The sequence below is a fragment of the Crassostrea angulata genome, chromosome 8 (genome assembly GCF_025612915.1).
Source record: "Crassostrea angulata isolate pt1a10 chromosome 8, ASM2561291v2, whole genome shotgun sequence".
NCBI classification, from domain to species: Eukaryota; Metazoa; Mollusca; class Bivalvia; order Ostreida; family Ostreidae; genus Magallana; species Magallana angulata.
Genome location: NC_069118.1, coordinates 1339382 through 1358625, shown reverse-complemented (window position 1 = coordinate 1358625; position 19244 = coordinate 1339382). Strand labels below are relative to the sequence as shown.

Below are 19244 nucleotides of genomic sequence, written 5' to 3'. Positions count from 1 at the left end.
ATCATGTTTAATGTTATATAGAACAAATACATGTACATAATTATAGGAAAGACACTTTAAGTTTCCATTTAAAAAGTCAGGTTATTAATTATAGCTAGAGTATTAATCAATAAATGATTTTATTTTAGTAATAGAGTACTGTAGTTCTCAAGTTGACAATATTTGATCTTTAATATTGAAAATTTTTCGGACAAGTGAAGTTGAAGTTCGGACAAGTAAATGTTTTGGTCACTTGTCCGAATGGACAAGTAGGAAAAAAAGTTAATGTAGAGCCCTGGAAGGTCATAGCAGATCTTTTTAAAATTAGTTTTAGACAGTAGATTATTTTCCAAATATGCTTAATCTTGGTCAGATTGAACAAAAATGCATGTATGTTAGGAGGAATGAAATTGAATTAAAAGTTCTATGCCAGCTGGAAAAATTTCAAGTTATAGCTCAAGGTCAAAGCAGAATTCTCTGAAATTACATAAGCGGGGCCCTTTGAAATGTTCACCATTTCAATGTTGTCTGGTTCATAGTAATTTTACATAGAAAATATTCACAGAGGTACAGTAAAGTAAACTTAACATCGATAAGTTTCTGACAATTAATGACGCAACGAGCACACAGTACGAAAGGTCAACCCTTTAAAAAGCAGTGAAGAGAAAAAGTTGCTCAGAATTATGTTTTAAACAAAATTGATTTTTACGTAAATTTTAATTTTGCATTCTGGGTTAAGAAAAAAGATGTTAGTTCAAGGTAAAGTAAACTTGTACCTAAAATGAAGTCAAATTTGTTAAGTCGTACTTAAACACATTGGTTTTTTTTGTTAAGTCGTTCTTGAAATGGTTAAAGGTTTTTGGTTAAGTCGTACTTAAAAACATTCGGATTATGTTAAGTTTTACCAAGAATCATTCGATTTTTTTTATCTTTTTGTACTTAGGTTTCTTTGTTACTAGATAAAGAACTCTGCTTCTTAGACGTATTTCTAGCGTTGCTTTCGACATTAGCGGAAAACCCACTCGTTGCTTTGCAACGAGCTTTGCTCTAGTTATTATTATACTTTTTATTTTTTTTTCTGACTCCTTCTCGGCTTTATAACTCAAAAAGTTTACAACCGATTTTGACGAAACTTTCAGAGATTATGTGCATTTATTATATCTCAAAGTTTGTGAAGTTTCTTTGAAAACGTCACTTCCGTTTTTACGTTACGTCATTTTTAAAATTTTCAAAAAGTAATTTTGTCCGCAGCGTTTCTCAAAAACGCTTTAAGATAGAGGCTTGAAATTTTCAATGCTTATAATTTAATCGATTTACATCTGTAATAAGGCTGGAAATAAAAATATGTCACTTCCGGTCGAAACCGGAAGTGAAACAAATTTTTCGAAAAAATGAATTTTCTGATCAAATCAAAAATGAATATGTGTTTTGTAGAGCTTATCAAGCTGAATCTAACACTGAAAACCGTTTTAAAATCGGACGATGCATTACAGAGATATCGAGGTTTAAAAATTGATTTTTCCGGAAATTTTGATTCCGCGTCCTTGGTTTAAAAAATAGCGTAATGTTCAAAGTAAAATTAACTCGTACATAAAATAATTGTTAAGTCGTACTGTATCACATTCGGATTTTTTTGATAAGTCGTTCTTGAAATTAGAAAGGTTTTTGTTAAGTCGTACTTAAAATCATTCGGATTTTGTTAAGTCGTACCAGGAATAATTCGATTTTTAAAAATCTTTTTATTTTAGTTACTCTTGTTATTAGTTTAAGAGCTCTACTTCTTACAGGAACTTCCAGCTTTACTTCCGACATTAACGGAAGACCCACTCGTTGCTTTGCAACGAGCTTTGCTCTAGTTATTAGGGTCTTCCGTTTCCAACGGAAGACCCTCTTGTTATTCTTCGGTTTCTTTTTATTATTATTAGGGTCTTCCGTTTTCAACGGAAGACCCTCTTGTTATTCTATTGTTTTTTTAGGGTCTTCCGTTTTCCAACGGAAGACCCTTTTGTTTTTCTTCGGTTTCTTTTTATTATTATTATACTTTTTCTTTTTTTTCTGACTCCTTTTTTGCTTCATAACTCAAAAAGTTTTCAACCGATTTCAATGAAACTTCCAGAGATTTTAGCAAGTTATCGTCCCTCAAAGATGTTAAAGTTTTAAAGACAACATCACTTCCGTTTTGGCGTGACGTCATTTTTAAAATTTAAAAAAAGTCATTTTGTCCGGGTCTTTTCTCAAAAACGCTTTAAGATATAGGCTTGAAATTTTCAATTGTTATGATTTGGTCAATTTACCTCTGTAATGAAGCTATATAATAAAAATCTGTCACTTGCGGTCGAAACTGGAAGCGAATCAAATTTTTTGAAAAAATGAATTTTTTGATCAAACAAAAAACGTATACATATTTTGTAGAGCTTTTTAAGCTGAGTCTAATGCTGAAAACCGTTTAAAATTCGGAGGATGCATAACAGAGATATCGGGGTTTAAAAACTGATTTTCTCGGAAATTTTGATGCCGCGTTCTTGGTTTCAAAAATAGTGCAAAATTCACACTGAAAGTAACTTCTACTGTAACAATTCGTACTGATCATAAAACTTTATAAAAAACATAAAATTATATGCATATTGTATAGTTTGTAAAGATAAATACCAAACTTCAATTCGTTTTAAAATCGGATACTGCATTGCGGAGTTATCGGGGTTTAAATATTGATTTTTCCGGAAATGTTGATTCCTCGTTATTGGTTTAAAAAATAGTGCAAAATTCACACTAAAAGTAACTCCTGCTAAAAAGATTTCGTACAGGTCATAAAACCGAACTCCTTTTTTATATAGTTAATCAGAGTGTTTATTGAAACAATTTCGTTAATTCGGTCGATAATTACGTTGTTAGTTTTTATTAGTCTGATTAGTTTTAATCGAAATAATTATCGTACGATTCACCATGTCAACTCGCCATGTTTTGACTGCGAACAACAGCTGATAGCGGTGTGTCAGAAGAATGGCCTGCAAGACGGCGATAGTGGAAATTTCAGCTCAACTAACGTATGACAGATTATAAAGGTATGTTTCAATACAGGATATGTCGTATTGACTTTTTCTTTTCAAAGTGTTTGTGCACTTTTCAATCTAATCCGACATTCCTCTGATACTAACCTTCGCTTTTGACGTGCGTAACAATATAAAAGCGGGCATTTGAGTCAGAGGAATCTCGGGATATTATCTGTCCAATGTATATTCACGTGTATGTTTTGCACACTATTCGTTTGAATTTCTATTTATTATTATGTATATGTATGTCTTATTTTGTATTGAACAACACACCACGCACTGTAAAACAGTGCAATTAAAAGGGGTGGGGGTCCAAAGGCACACAAGAGTAGAATGTTGTAATTAGAGTGCATGTTTGCATGATGATAACTTTACCCTAAATATTTGAAAATAGCAGATCTTTACCATATCACCTCCACTTAATTAATGCATTAAAGAACTCAGACAGGCTTGTGCTTAATTAAATAAATATATTTGACATGGTAAATATTCAGTCTAATTAAAATTAGAACTTTTGTCTTGCTCGTCGTTATATATGATTATCGCCTGTGAAAGAGCATGTAAATCAGAGTGCAAGATGAAAAGAACTTTAAGTTCAGATTTTAGGTTAATGTTCCCTGATATCTATAAAACATTCTTCTCAAGATTTGATTATTTCACAGAACATTGTAAATTCTTTGAGATTAGTTTATCTTTTATATATATTGAATTTTATTGATTCATTTTAGGTAAACTTTACATGCAGAACACATCTACATGGTAAACAGTTTTTACAGTAAGACAAATGTATGTAATAATTTTTACTACATGTGCCTCAGATCTCTCTCTCTCTCTCTCTCTCTCTCTCTCTCTCTCATGCTTTTAATCTTGGCAAAGCATCACAGAGCAACATCATTTTGTGCATATCTCTATCTAGGAAAAGAAATCAACAATGCTTTAAATTTCAAAATGAGCATGTATTATCGTGCAATCCCTCATTTTTTCATTGTGCAACTAAAATTTAGTAAAAATAAAAACGCTAAATTTATTTGCAAAAAAAAAAACCAGTAGAATTCATTTTAAAAAAATGGTATAGCAGAAAATTATACTTTGAGGCTGTTTGGATGAAATACTGTAAGTCGTTTTAATTCCACCGTGTTAAATTTTCATGATTTTTACTAAAGTATCAATTGCGATGGTTTTAATTTCACGCTGCTTAAAAATTCAATTGATCAGAATAGAAGCATTTAAATGTCATAATATTTGGTTAAAGTGTTCAAACTTATGCTTCTTAGGAAAATCAAAAAATAGGGGGATGGTATACATGTAAGGGTATTTCTAAGTGATGTGATGCTTTTGTCATGATAATATCATGTATATGTATGTAGTTTTGAATAAGGTTTCTTATTTAGGGAGGTTGAACAACAGTTGACCTCTAAAAGATTAGGTAAAGATGCTTTATTTATGGAGAGCCCTATAAATCTGTGTTAAATAGAAGAAAGTGGAAATGCTGGGTTCACTTAAATTGCCATATTTTTCTTAATCCTTAATGGATTTGGCAAAATGAGGTAGACTTTTTCTCAGAATAGCATAATTAGCTTTGTAAGTTTAAGACAAGATGACTTTTCAGAGAATGTTAGTGTAAGTTTCAAGACTACATGGTATTTTCAGATTTCTCATTTAACTGTAATTTTGAGTGGATTTTTACCAAAAGTAGTCTATTTTGGGAAAATGGATGATTTTGTTGGTTATACATTGTACATGTATATGTCATTACATGATTTATTAGCTATAATATACAAGGGAAGTAAATGCCTTTTAAATGTGTAGAATGACCACCACTAGAGTAAATTGGCTTAGAAAGTAGGTATTTCCTATCCTTATGACAATTAAAAGGCTTAAGTTAATTAATGAGATAAGAATTAATACTGCACAGTAAAAGAGTTTTGATCAATTGAATTATTTAAATTATAAATTTGCAGCAATTTTGCTGTCTGATTTCATGAAATAACATTAAGCAACCTGACTTATATAAATTAATTTTTTAAAAACAGCATATTTTTCTTTCAAATAAAATTCACATGTAGACAAATGCAGTTATCAAAGTATACAATATGTCAAAAAACTCAAGTTTTTCCTCCTTCCTATCCAAAAGTGATATTTTAGATATATTTACAGAATTCAAAAAGCCATGGCCCCCCTCTTTCCAATTGTCTCCATTACCATTACATGTTGGATATGTAAATGTACATTTGACCTTGAAATAACATCTGCTATGATAATTACTCTCGAAATGATCAAGAAGCAACAAATGTTTACCCTTTTATTGTATATATGCATCAAAAATGTAGGAAAACATGTAAAATTTGAACATTTATCATGGAATTCTCATCCGTTCCCAGGTACCCGGTTGTGTTTGAATTTCATTTTAATTAAGAGCAGACATCACACTGGTAGGTCTTACTATTTTAGCAAGGCTAAAAGGAGACTAGAAACAAGAATAAATAAAATATTCACTAAATATGATTATAAGCTTACTGTTTCATGAAAACAAGAAATCACATGTATGGCGGCATGTCTTTTTGTGAAAAAAATGTTACATTACATCCATTTACCAAGAAAATATCAATTTTCAATATCAGTGATGGTTGTTTTTAAATATGTGTGAGAAATGACTTAAGGGAATTGCCACAAATTTCATAATATTAAGGTTAAAGTGTTCAAACTAATGCTTCTTAGGAAAATCAAAAAATAGGGGGAGGGTATACATGTAAGGGTATTTCTAAGTGATGTGATGCTTTTGTCATGATAATATCATGTATATGTATGTAGTTTTGAATAAGGTTTCTTATTTAGGGAGGTTAAAAATCGTTGACCTCTATAAGATGATGTAAAGATGCTTTATTTATGGAGAGCCCTATGAATCTGTGTTAAATAGAGAAAAGTGGAAATGCTGGGTTCACTTAAATTGCCATATTTTTCTTAATCCTTATTGGAATTGGCAAAATGAGGTAGACTTTTTCTCAGAATAGCATAAGCTTTGTAAGTTTAAGACAAGATGACTTTTCAGAGAATGTTAGTGTAAGTTAAAGGTAGCAAGGGACAGTTTCGGATAAAGTACCCGTCAATATTTTTGTAAAATTGAGAGTTGCTGTACTTCAAGGCTTATGAGTGTAGCTAAAATTCATGAAATGGTTTTTAATGATTATCATTACTTAGAGGGATGTCTCTTGTTGAAATTGATATTCAATATGTAGGCCCCATATGTTAGGTACATGAGATTCAGAAATAAAATGTGAAACCTGCGGCTAATATGACTGTTGTGTTGACTTTAGACAGTGAACATGCAAGTTACAGACGGGAGGGTAAATAACACGAAAAGTAGGTGGATGGGGCATTATAAACTATACACCGGTAAGTTTCTGACATGTGATGGTGCAACATGCACATGGTACGGAAGGTCAACCCTTTGCAGGGAATTGGCTGGGGGAGGTCTAAAAAGCTGAAAAATCATGAAAAATTAGCAAAATATGGAAGGGTCAAAATCTCATAAAAAACAGTATGTAGAAAATTTTACAGGTTTTGACTAGTAATTTTCTTCAGAAATTGGTGTTTGGCCTTATAAAAAGTGAATTAAAGGTATTTGTGCTGAATGGGAACTGAGGAAATTCTAGTTACAGGGTTCCGAAGACACACGTCCCCAGGCTACAATGAAACGTATCACAAAAACTGTCCTGTGCCATCTAATGTCACGTATCGGGATATGTCATACTAATTACATTTCATGGTCAGTGTATTTTTTTTCAGAAATACTATGCATATGTTAATGTAAACACAGCTATTATTAGTACCGGTACATGTATTAACACAGCTTATTGATTTTTTTAATTTCAGCTATTGGTGGCCACATGGTTTTTACCTGTTGATTCTTTTCAGCTCTTGAGGTTAACCTGTCATCTCTGTCATTTACCAGTAAAAATTAAATCGGATAATTCATGAACAGTTACTGTAATGGAACTTTAAGAAAGCATCATGCCTTGTTGTGGTTTGTGTTTGATAAGAAATTATAACAAACAAAATTATGGCTGTTTAAAGTAATTTACAATTGTTAGCTGTGAAAATTTGTTTTTCAATAAAAGTATGCAATTATGTTTCTTTTATTTTGTTTTTAGCTCACCTGAGCCAAAGGCTCAAGTGAGCTTTTCTGATCACAATTTGTTGTTGTTGTAAACTTTTCATATTTTCATCTTCTTTTCAAGAACCACTGGGCAGATTTCAACCAAATTTGGCACTAAGCACCACCACTAGGTGAAGGGGATTCAAGTTTGTTCAAATGAAGGGCCACGCCCTCTTTAAAGGGGAGATAATTGAGAATTATTGAAAATTTGATGGTATTTTTCAAAAATCTTCTTCTCAAAAACTATTCGGCCTGAAAAGCTTTAACTTGTGTGGAGGCATCCTCAGGTAGTGTAGATTCAAGTTTGTTCAAATCATGTTCCCGGGGGTAGGGAGGGGCCATAAGAGGGGGATCAAGTTTTACATAGGAATATATAGAGAAAATCTTTGAAAATCTTCTTCTCAAAAACTATTAGGCCAGAAAAGCACAAATTAAAGTGGAAGCATCCTCAGGTAGTGTAGATTCAAGTTTGTTAAAATCATAGTCCTAGGTGGTATTTGGGTCACAATGGGGGAATTGATTTTTACATAGGAATATATAGAGAAAATCTTTAAAAATCTTTTTCTCAGAAACTAATAAGCCAGGAAAGCTGAAACTTATGTGGAAGCATCCTCAGGTACTGTAGATACAAAGTTGTGAAAATCATGATGATCAAGATGATTATTTATAATTGTTAAGACTTTGGCCCCAGGACAGTTCTTTGGCCTCACAAGAAGGTTCAGAGTTTGATGTAGGTTTATATCCCATGTATAAGCTATTGTTAAGGATCTTTTTTTGAGAACTGCAATACTCAACATGCGATATAACTATAAAATCAATATAAAATCATCCTTTTAGAAAAGGAACTAATGATTATAAACAAGAATATTTAGGGGGGGGGGAAATGGGTTTTATTTATACAGGATCTACATGTATTAATGTACATTGTCCAGGTAGTTTGCATTGTGACTCCATTAAGCTGATTTTATCATACCTATTGTTCCTCAGGTGAGCGATGTGGCCAATTTGCCTCTTGTTTTAGTTTTTCATTGTTTTTCAATATTAAAAATTAAACATATGTAACCTACGGTAATTTTCATGATGAGTACAAAACTTAAATCCGTTTTTAAATCGGACGATGCATAACAGATATCGGGGTTTAAAAATTGATTTTTCAGAAATTTTGATTCTGCGCTTTTGGTTTCAAAAATAGCGTGAAGTTCAAACTCGTACCAAAAATTATTCGAAGTTTGTTAAGAACTTTGACACCTTCGGAATTATTTTTTTGTTAAGTCGTTCTTAGAATCGTTAAGGATTTTGTTAATTCGTACATAGTATCATTCGTATTTATTTTTATCTTTTACTTTAAGTTCCTCGTTATTGATTTAAACACTCTGCTTCTTGCAGGAACATCAAGCTTTACTCTTGACATTAACGGAAGACCCACTCGTTGCTTTGCAACGAGCTTTGCTCTAGTTTTATTATTATTATTCTTCTTGTTTTTCCTTCTGACTTCTTTTTTGCTTTATATCTCAAAAACTATTCAACCGATTTGCAAGAAATTTTCAGGGATTATGTTAAATACTTGTCCCTTGAAGATTTTAAACTTTCAGTCATTAAGTCACTTCCGTTTTCTAGTTACGTCATTTTTAAAAATTTCAAAAAGTGATTTTGTCCAGGACTTTTCTCGTAAACGGTTGTTTATAAAGACTTGAAATTCTCTGTGATTGTAAATCTGCGGATTTACTTATGGCAAATTTACAAAAAAAATTATTTTGTCACTTCCGGTCGAAACCGGAAGTGATTCTAATTTTTCGGAATTTTCATTTTTTTGAGCGAATAATAAAATTATATGCATGTTGTAGAGTTTGCAAAGCTAAATGCAAAACTGAAATTCGTTTTCAAATCGGATGATGCATTTAAGAGATATCGGGGTTTAAAAATTGATCTTTCCGGAAATTTTGATTCCGTGTTTTTGGTTTTAAAAATAGTGCAAATTTCACACTGAAAGTAATTTCTACTGAAAACAATTCGTACTGATAATTAAACTATATATAAAACACAAAATTATATGCATATTGTAGAGTTTGCAAAGCTTAATACAAAACTGAAATTCGTTTTCAAGTCGGATGATGCATTGCAGAGATATCGGGGTTTAAATATTGATTTTTCCGGAAATTTTGATTCCGTGTTCTTGGTTTAAAAAATAGTGTAAAATTCACACTGAAAGTAACTCCTGCTGAAAACAATTCGTGCAGGTCATAAAACCGGACTCTGTTTTTTAATAGTTAATTAAAGTGTTTATCGATACAATTTCGTTATTTCGATCGATAGTTACGTTGTTAGTTTTTATTAGTCTTATTAGTTTTAATCGAAATAATTATCGTACGATTCCCCATTTCAACTCGCCATGTTTTGACTGCGAACAAACAGCTGATAGCGGTGTGTCTACATTTTTAAAAGAAGCATGGCCTGCAAGACGTCGATAGTGGAAATTTCAGCTCTACTAACGTATGACAGATTATAAAGGTATGTTTCAATACAAGATATGTCGTATTGACTTTTTCTTTTCAAAGTATTTGCACTTTTCAATCTAATCCGAGATTCCTCTGACTCTTACCTCCGCTTTTGAAGTACGTCACAATATAAAAGCGGGCGTTAGAGTCAGCGGAATCTCGGAATATTATCTGTCCAGTGTATTTTCACGGTAGCTGCAGAACTGTAGCTCTCCGGGAAAAAAATATTGACAGACCGGAGAGCTACAGGGCCACCCATTGAAAAAATTGTACATGTATATTTATTGCGCAGAAAAACGTGCGCTAGTTTTGGACTGATTTACCTTATTTATACGCAAATTCTGTGAAAACATTAGTACCATTAAATTCTTCATGCAATTTACTACTGATATCGACTCTTTATTTGCCTCAGACTTTCTCCGAAACACGCTACCGACCTCGGAAAATCAAGTATGTTGAATTTACATCGAGATCGAGAGTCGCCATTTTTACATGTAAACAAAATGGACCACATGAATTTACGGGACTGGTGATGGTGTTTAAAAGACTATCCGAGGCAAGTGAAGAGAGGATATCAGTAGTAAATTGCATGAAGAATTTAAAATTAAAAGCGATGGGAGTCCTAAGGTACACAAGAATAGAATGTTGTAATTAGAGTGCATGTTTGCATGATAATAACTTTACCCTAAATATTTAAATATAGCAGATCTTTACCATATCGCCTTCACTTAATTTTTAAATTAAAAAACTCATGCTTGTATTTAATTAAATAAATATATTTGACAAAGTAAATATTCAATCTAATTAAAATTAAACCTTTTGTCTCGCTCTCTGTTATATATGGTTATTGCTTATGTAACAGGCATGTAAAACAGAGTGCGAGATGAAAAGTCTCAAATTTCAAATTATATCAAGCTCAGAATTTAGGTCAATGTTCCATGATATCTATTAAACAGTCTTCTCAAGATATAAGTATTTCACAGAATCATTGTAATTTGAGAGATTAGATTATCTTTTATACATATTGATTCATTTTAGGTAAGCTTTACATGCATATCACATCTACAAAGCATGTAAATAATTTTTACTGCATGTGCCTCAGATCTCTCTCTCTCTCTCTCTCTCTCTCTCTCTCTCTCTCTCTCTCTCTCTCTCTCTCTCTCTCTCTCTCTTTTAATCTTGGCAAAGACTGAAACTGTCAGAGGGCAACTTAATTTTGTGACAAAAATATCTCGATCTTGTAAAAGAAATCCAAAGTGCATTGAATTTTAAAATGAGCATGTATTATTAATCCCTCATTTTTATGCGCATTATACATAGTATTGTTTTTAAAACATGTAATTCGTAAGAAAAAAAAACCCTCGCTAAATTTATTCGCAATAAACCCCAGTAGAATTGACAAAACATGGTATACATGTACCAGAAGCTTATACATGTACTTTGACACTGCATGTTTGGATTGGTAATATTCCTTTGTAGTTTATGAATTGAAATATTGCTGTCGCACTTCAAGTAAAACAAACTCTCTCTCTCACTCCTGCTCTCGCTCTCTCCCAATCTGATATGTCTATACCCAAGAAATTATTTTAATGGTATGATATTATGACTTGATATGCACATTTTTGTTTTTGTACTGGCTAAATATTAATGTCATATACCGGTATTTGGATATGTCATACTTATAACACTGCATGGTCAGTGTATTTTTTCCAAAAATATTATGTATATGTTAATGTAAACACAGCTATTACAAGTACATGTATGTTAACACAGCTAATTTTTTTTTTTTCATTTCAGCTTAAAGCAGACTCTTGTTACCACATGGCTTTTACCTGTTGATTCTTGTGGTTTCAGCTCTTGAGGTTAACCTGTCACCTCTACCCACATGCATATTCCCTGTGTTCTACAGACTATCTACCGGTAATTCAAATTAAATCGGATAATGCATGAACAATAATGGAACTTTAAGAAAGCATCATGTCCTATTGTGGTTTGTTCATGTTTGATAAGAAATTATGAAAAACAAAATTAAGGCTGTTTAAAGAAATATAATTGTTGTGAAAATTTGTTTTTCAATAAAAGTATGCAATTATATTTCCTTCATTTTTTATTTTATAAAGATATTTAGATGTGTTTACATAGTTGAAAAATCACCCAACTCTTTCCAGTTTTCTCCGTTAAGATTACATGTAGGATATGTAAATGTACATTTGACTTTTGAATAACACCAGCAATGATTATTACTTTTGAAATGAGCAAGAAACAATCTATTTTCATCCTTTTAAGGTATATATGCATAAAAAAAGTAGAAAAAAACATGTCAAATTCGAACATTTTTAATGGAATTCTCCTCCGCCTCCAGCTACCCGGGTGTGTTTGAATTTAATTTTATTTAAGGCTGATGTTGAACTTGTTGATCTTACTGTTTTATCATGGTTAAAAAGAGACAAGAAACCAGAATAGATTAGATTTTTAATAAATATGATTGTTAGCTTACTTTTTTTCATGGAAAAAAGAAATCACATGCAGGAATACTTGTCTATTTATTTATCAAAATGCTACAAATCATTCAAGAAACATAAAAAGATCAAATTTTAGTATCATTGATGATTGTTTTCAAACATGTGTGAGAAATGACTCATAGAAATTGCCACAAGTTTCAGAAAATTAGGCAAAAGATTTCAAACCATGACTTTTTATGAAAATCAAAAGATAGGGGGTGGGTATACATGTAAGGGCATTTCTAAGTTATGTGAAGCTTTTATCAAGATAATATCATGTAGATGTATGTTGTATTGAATAAGGTTTCTTATTAAAGGTGGTTGAACAACAATTGACCTCTAAAAGGTCAGGTAAAGATGTTTTACTATGGAGAACCCTGTAAACGTGTGTTGAGTAAAAGAACTTGGAAATGGTGGGTTCACTTAAATGGCCATATGTTTATTAAACCTCAATGGAATTGTCAATATGTGGTATACTTTTTTCTCAGAATTGCATTAGCTTTCTTATTCTAAGACAAAGACATCTGTTCATAAAATGTACTAAGTTAAAGGTAGCAAGGGACGATTCGGATAAAGTACCCGTTAATATTTTTGTAAAATTAAGGTACATCACTACACCTAGACTTATACTTTTTAAGACACTACTTCACAAGATGGCGATTTAAATGTTTTGTTGAACACTTAATATCGTTCGATTGGGTTGTATACCGTCATAGCTAAATGGTTAAAGTATTGGGTTTCTAAACCGTTTGAGTTTTAGTCCGCCTGGAGCTTTTGTTACTGTTTATTGAATTAAATTTTTGAAAATGTAATTGTTCATCCAAATTTGCACATTTTTTGCCTTTTTGACTTAAACACTTCTTATCAATTATGATATCTATCATAATCAAGTAATTTTCTGCTGATTTGAGAAAATATTTCAAGGTGTTTTGAGCCACCTTAAGAGATGCTGTACTTGAAGGCTTATGAGTGTTGCTAAGATTCATAAAATGAATTTTAATGATCATCATTAGAGGGATCTCCCTTGTTGGAATTGGTATGCAATATGAAAACCCCTAATGTTTAATACGTATATTAGAATTGAATGGTGAAACTTGCGGCTAAGACTGTTGTGTTGACTTTACACTGTGAAATTGCAAGTTACAAATGGGAGGTTATATAACTCGAAATTTATGTGGATGGGACATTATATACCTATTCACTGGGTATGAGGATGATAGCAAGTTTATTGTCCTCCAAGACAGCCACTATTTCATGGGCGAAGCCAAGTGAAATAGTTGCTGTTGAGGGGGACAATAAACTGTCTGTCATCCTCACACAACACAACAGTCTTAGTCTGTCTTTCTGTCAGTAAATAGATATAGATATATTAATTATTATCCTGAAGAAAACTTAATTTGTTGGCCATGCAGAATTTCTTGATGATAAACAAATTAGAATTATCGGACTTTGAATTTAATGCTGTGATCGGATTATACCAGAGGTGTTCCGAGTTTAAAAAAGGGAAATCAAATGCTGCCGGTGAATACTTTCGTTGACTATTCACCATGCACAGATAGCATAGAAACTATTTCACAGTTAGATGGAATAGCATGTTTATTCATTGTAATTTTACATAGGAAATATTCACAGAAATATAATAAACTTTACATTGCTAAGTTTCTGACATTTGATGGTGCAACAAGCACACAGTTTGGAAGGTCAAAGGTGACATCTTTTGTATCTGACTCCTTTTCGGCTTTATAACTCAAAAAGTTTATAACCGATTGAAATGAAACTTTGAGAGATTATGTGCAACTATTATGCCTCTAATATAAGATCCTAAAGTTTCTTTGAAAACGACCTTTCCGTTTTTACATTACGTCATTTAAAAAAAAAATTTAAAAAGTCATTTTGTCCGCAGCGTTTCTAAAAACGCTTTAAGATAGAGGCTTGAAATTTTCAATGGTTATGATTTTGTCGTTTTACCTCTGTAATAAGGCTCGAAATGAAAATCTGTCACTTCCGGTCAAAACCGGAAGTGAATCAAATTTTTCGAAAAATTGAATTTTTTGATCAAGTCAAAAATGAATATCTGTTTTGTAGAGCTTATTCAGCTTAATCTAACACTGAAAGCCGTTTTCAAATCGGACGATGCATTAGAGATATCGGGGTTTAAAAATTGATTTTTCCAGAAATTTTGATTCCGCGTCCTTGGTTTAAAAAATAGCGTAATGTTCAAAGTAAAATTAACTCGTACCAAAAATAATTGTTAAGTCGCACCTGAACACATTCGGATTTTTTTGTTCAGTCGTTCTTAAAATCGGAAAGGTTTTTGTTAAGTCGTACTTAAAATCATTCGTATTTTGTTAAGTCGTACCAGGAATATTCGATTTTTTTCATATTTTATATTAGTTACTCTTGTTATTGGTTAAAGAGCTCTGCTTCTTACAGGAACTTCCAGCTTTACTTCCGACATTAACAGAAGACCCACTCGTTGCTTTGCAACGAGCTTTGCTCTAGTTATTAAGGTCTTCCGTTTCCAACGGAAGACCTTATTGTTTTCGTTCGGTTTCTTTTTCCCTATTATTATTATTTTTTTTCTTTTTTTTTCCAACCAATTTTGTGTACGCGATTTCTCTAAAACTACTCGACCGATTTACACGAAACTTTTAGGTCTGATAGATAATGATCTGAACCTTATTGGAAATTTTTTTTAATGATGACGTCACTTCCGGTTTTGAGTTATTTACAATTTAACGATTTTCAGACGGTCGGCTTGTCCAGGGGTAAACTCCTAAACGATTTAAGATATTGAGTTCAAAATTTTAGGGATTGTAGACAAAAGGTTGTAGATCTGACATGTGGTAAATATATTTTCCTGTGACCAAAAGCGCCGAATCTCGCCCGAGCTCGAAAATTACAGTTGAAAAAGCGTCGTGATTTTTCGTGGTTTTCTTTCAATATCTCTTTCCTCGATTGTTTTTTGTTATAACATGTAGAACAAAAAATCTTTATAAAGTCAAGAGCTTTTATGTGACATCAAGAAAAAGGGGCCGGCCCTTCAAATAAGGGGCTGAGGGGGCTCTAAATTCTTTTAATGATAACTTTTCACTGTGAAAAAATTAGTGATACGTTATAGAAGCAATTATGTTTATTCTAACGTTATATACCTAGACATGGCAATCATTTACTCCTATGTTACGTAATTAGGGATTTTAAGGGGCCAGAAGTCCAAAACTTTGATGCTTAATATCTCAAAATGGAGGAAAATTTTGAAAAGCAATATTGAACAAAAGATGCTCAGAATATTGAGCTTAACAATAATCAACCATAATTTCTTTGTTATGCGGTCCTTAAAAGGAGTTGCAGGGTCGGCCCCTAAAACGACCCTCTCAAGATATCTCGAGAATGGTACAAAATTTGTAAACACTCGTTGAACAAAAAGTGTTTGAATTGATTAGAGCTTTCATTTAAAATCAAGAAAAAGGGGCTGGCCCTTCAAATAAGGGGCTGAGGGGGCTCTAAAGTATTTAAATGATAACTTGTTACCGTGAAATATTTTGTGATGCGTTATAGAGGCAATTATGTTCATTCTTATGTTATTTACCTATACATGGCAATCATTTACTTATATGTTACGTAATTAGGGGTTTTAAGGGGCTAGAAGTCCAAAACTTTGATGCTCAATATCTCAAAATGGAGGACAATTTTGATAAGCAATATTGAACAAAAGATGCTCAGAATATTGAGCTTAACAACCTGTAACCATAATTTCTTTGTTTTGCAGTCCCTAAAAGGAGTTACAGGGTCGGCCCCTAAAACGACCCTCTGAAGATATCTCGAGAACGGTACAAAATTTGTAAACACTTGTTGAACAAAAAGTGTTTGAATTGATTAGAGCTTTCATTTTAAATCATGAAAAAGGGGCTGGCCCTTTAAATAAGGGGCTAAGGGGGCTCTAAAGTATTTAAATGATAACTTGTTACCGTGAAATATTTTGTGATGCGTTATAGAGGCAATTATGTTCATTCTTATGTTATTTACCTATATATGGCAGTCATTTACTCCTATGTTACGTAATTAGGGATTCTAAGGGGCCAGAAGTCCAAAACTTTGATGCTCAATATTTCAAAATAGAGGAAAATTTTGAAAAGCAATATTGAACAAAAGATGCTCTAAATATTTAGCTTAACAATTTGCAACCATAATTTCTTTGTTATGCGGTCCTTAAAAGGAGTTACAGGGTCGGCCCCTAAAACGACCCTGTCAAGATATCTCGAGAATGGTACATAATTTATAAACACTTCTTGAACAAAATGTGTTTGAATTGACAAGAATACTCTTATGACATCAAAAAAGGGGCTGGCCCTTCAATTAAGGGGCTGGTGGGGCTCTAAAGTCTTTTAATGATACATTTTTACTGTAAAATATGTTGTGATACGTTATAGAGGCAATTCAGTTTATTCTAAGGTTATTCATCTATACATGGTTATCTTTCACTCGTATGTTATGTAATTAGGGATTTTAAGGGGCCAGAAGTCCAACACTTTGATCTTCAATCTGGAAAGCAGTATTTAACAAAAGATGCTCAAAATAATGTGCTTAACAATGTACAACCATTCATTGTTTGTTATCTGGACCTTAAACGGAGTTTTAGGACCGGATAACAAAACAATTTTTCCCAGATATCTCAAAAAACGGTAACCAATTTCTAAATACTTATTAGCGGTACACAAAAATACATTTTCACTAAAATTAATGAAAAGGAGCTGATCCCTCAAAAAGGGACACCAAATGGATAGATAGTCGTTCACCCATTACACTCATAGATTCCGCCTCCTTTTCTTGATACGTTTCGTTGACGAAGATCAAGAGTAAGGTCATTCCTTATTCTAAAAATCAGACGGAAGACCTCCTCGTTGCTCGCAACGAGATCGTGTCTAGTTAGGGTCTTCCGTTTTCAACGGAAGACCCTCTTGTTATTCTTCGGTTTCTTTTTATTATTATTATACTTTTTCTTTTTTTTTCTGACTCCTTCTCGGCTTTATAACTCAAAAAGTTTCCAACCGATTTTGATGAAATTCTCAGAGATAATGTGAAACTATTATCCCTCAAAGATGTTAAAGTTTTCTTGACAACGTCACTTCCATTTTTACGTTACGTCATTTTTAAAATTTTCAAAAAGTCATTTTGTCCGCGGCGTTTCTCAAAAACGCTTTAAGATAGAGGCTCGAAATTTTCAATGGTTATGATTTAGTCGATTTACCTCTGTAATAAGGCTCGAAATGAAAATCTGTCATTTCTGGTCGAAACCGGAAGTGAAACAAATTTTTCGAAAAAATGAATTTTCTGATCAAATCAAAAACGAATATGCCCTTTGTAGAGCTTATTAAGCTGAATCTAACACTGAAATCTGTTTTAAAATCGGACAATGCATAACAGAGATATCGGGGTTTAAAAATTGATTTTTCCGGAAATTTTAATTCCGCTTCCTTGGTTTAAAAAATAGCGTAATATTCATAGTAAAATTAACTTGTACCAAAAATAATTGTTAAGTCGTACTTGAACACATTCGGATTTTTTTTGTTAAGTCGTTCTTGAAATCGGAAATGTTTTTGTTAAGTCGTACTTAAAATCATTCGTATTTTGTTAAGTCGTACCAGGAATAATTCGATTTTTTCATCTTTTTATTTGCGTAGTCTTGTTGTTGGTTTAAGAGCTCTGCTTCTAACAGGAACTTCCAGCTTTACTTCCGACATTAACGGAAGACCCACTCGTTGCTTTGCAACGAGCTTTGCTCTAGTTATTATTATTATTCTTTTTCTTTTCTTCTGACTCCTTTTTTGCTTCATAACTCAAAAAGTTTTTAACCGATTTTGATGAAATTTTCAGAGATGTTTGCAAGTTGGCGTCCCTCAAAAATGTTAAAGTTTTATAAAGAACGTCACCTCCGTTTTGACGTGACGTCATTTTTAAAAATTTCAAAAAGTCATTTTGTCCCGGACTTTTCTCAAAAACGCTTTAAGAAAGAGGCTTGAAAATTTCAATGGTGATGATTTGGTCGATTTACCTCTGTAATAAGGCTGGAAATGAAAATCTGTCACTTTCGGCCGAAACAGAAGTGAAACAAATTTTTCGAAAAAATGAATTTTCTGATCAAATGAAAAATGAATATGTGTTTTGTAGAGCTTATGAAGCTGAATCTAACCCTGAAAGCCGTTTTAAAATCGGACGATGCATTACAGAGATATCGGGGTTTAAAAATTGATTTTTCCGGAAATTTTGATTCCGCGTCCTTGGTTTAAAAAATAGCATAATGTTTATCGTAAAGTTAACTCGTACCAAAAATAATTGTTAAGTCGTACTTGAACAATTCGGATTTTTTTTGTTAAGTTGTTCTTGAAATCGGAAAGGTGTTTGTTAAGTCGTACTTAAAATCATTCGTATTTTGGTAAGTCGTACCAGGAATAATTCGATTTTTTTATCTTTTCATTTTAGTTACTCTTGTTATTGGTTTAAGAGCTCTGCTTCTTACAGGAACTTCCAGCTTTACTTCCGACATTAACGGAAGACCCACTCGTTGCCTTGCAACGAGCTTTGCTCTAGTTATTATTCTTTTTCTTTTCTTCTGACTCCTTTTTTGCCTCATAACTCAAAAGGTTTTTAACCGATTTTGATGAAATTTTTAGAGATTTTTGCAAGTTGGCGTTCCTCAAAAATGTAAAAGTTTTAGAGAGAACGTCACCTCCGTTTTGACGTGACGTCATTTTTAAAAATTTCAAAAAGTCATTTTGTCCCGGACTTTTCTCAAAAACGCTTTAAGATAGAGGCTTGAAATTTTGAATGGTTATGATTTGATCGATTTACCTCTGTAATAAGGCTGGAAATGAAAATCTATCACTTCCGGTAGAAACCGGAAGTAAAACAAATTTTTCGAAAAAATGAATTTTCTGATTTAATCAAAAATGTATATGTGTTTTGTAGAGCTTATTAAGCTGAATCTAACACCGAAAGCCGTTTTAAAATCGGACGATGCATTACAGAGATATCGGGGTTTAAAAATTGATTTTTCCGGAAATTT

General features: G+C 32.4%; 2 long non-coding RNA genes across 2 annotated transcripts; both read left to right on the top strand.

The window, feature by feature from the left end:
* Positions 1-2773: 2773 nt before the first annotated feature.
* Positions 2774-7159, top strand: LOC128158680 (uncharacterized). The gene is made up of 2 exons (XR_008240024.1): positions 2774-3041; positions 6903-7159. It is a non-coding gene; the product is annotated as an uncharacterized LOC128158680 (long non-coding RNA).
* A 2352-nt stretch (positions 7160-9511) lies between these two features.
* On the top strand, positions 9512-11774 carry LOC128158679 (uncharacterized). Its single transcript, XR_008240023.1, has 2 exons — positions 9512-9693; positions 11478-11774. It is a non-coding gene; the product is annotated as an uncharacterized LOC128158679 (long non-coding RNA).
* Positions 11775-19244: the final 7470 nt, after the last annotated feature.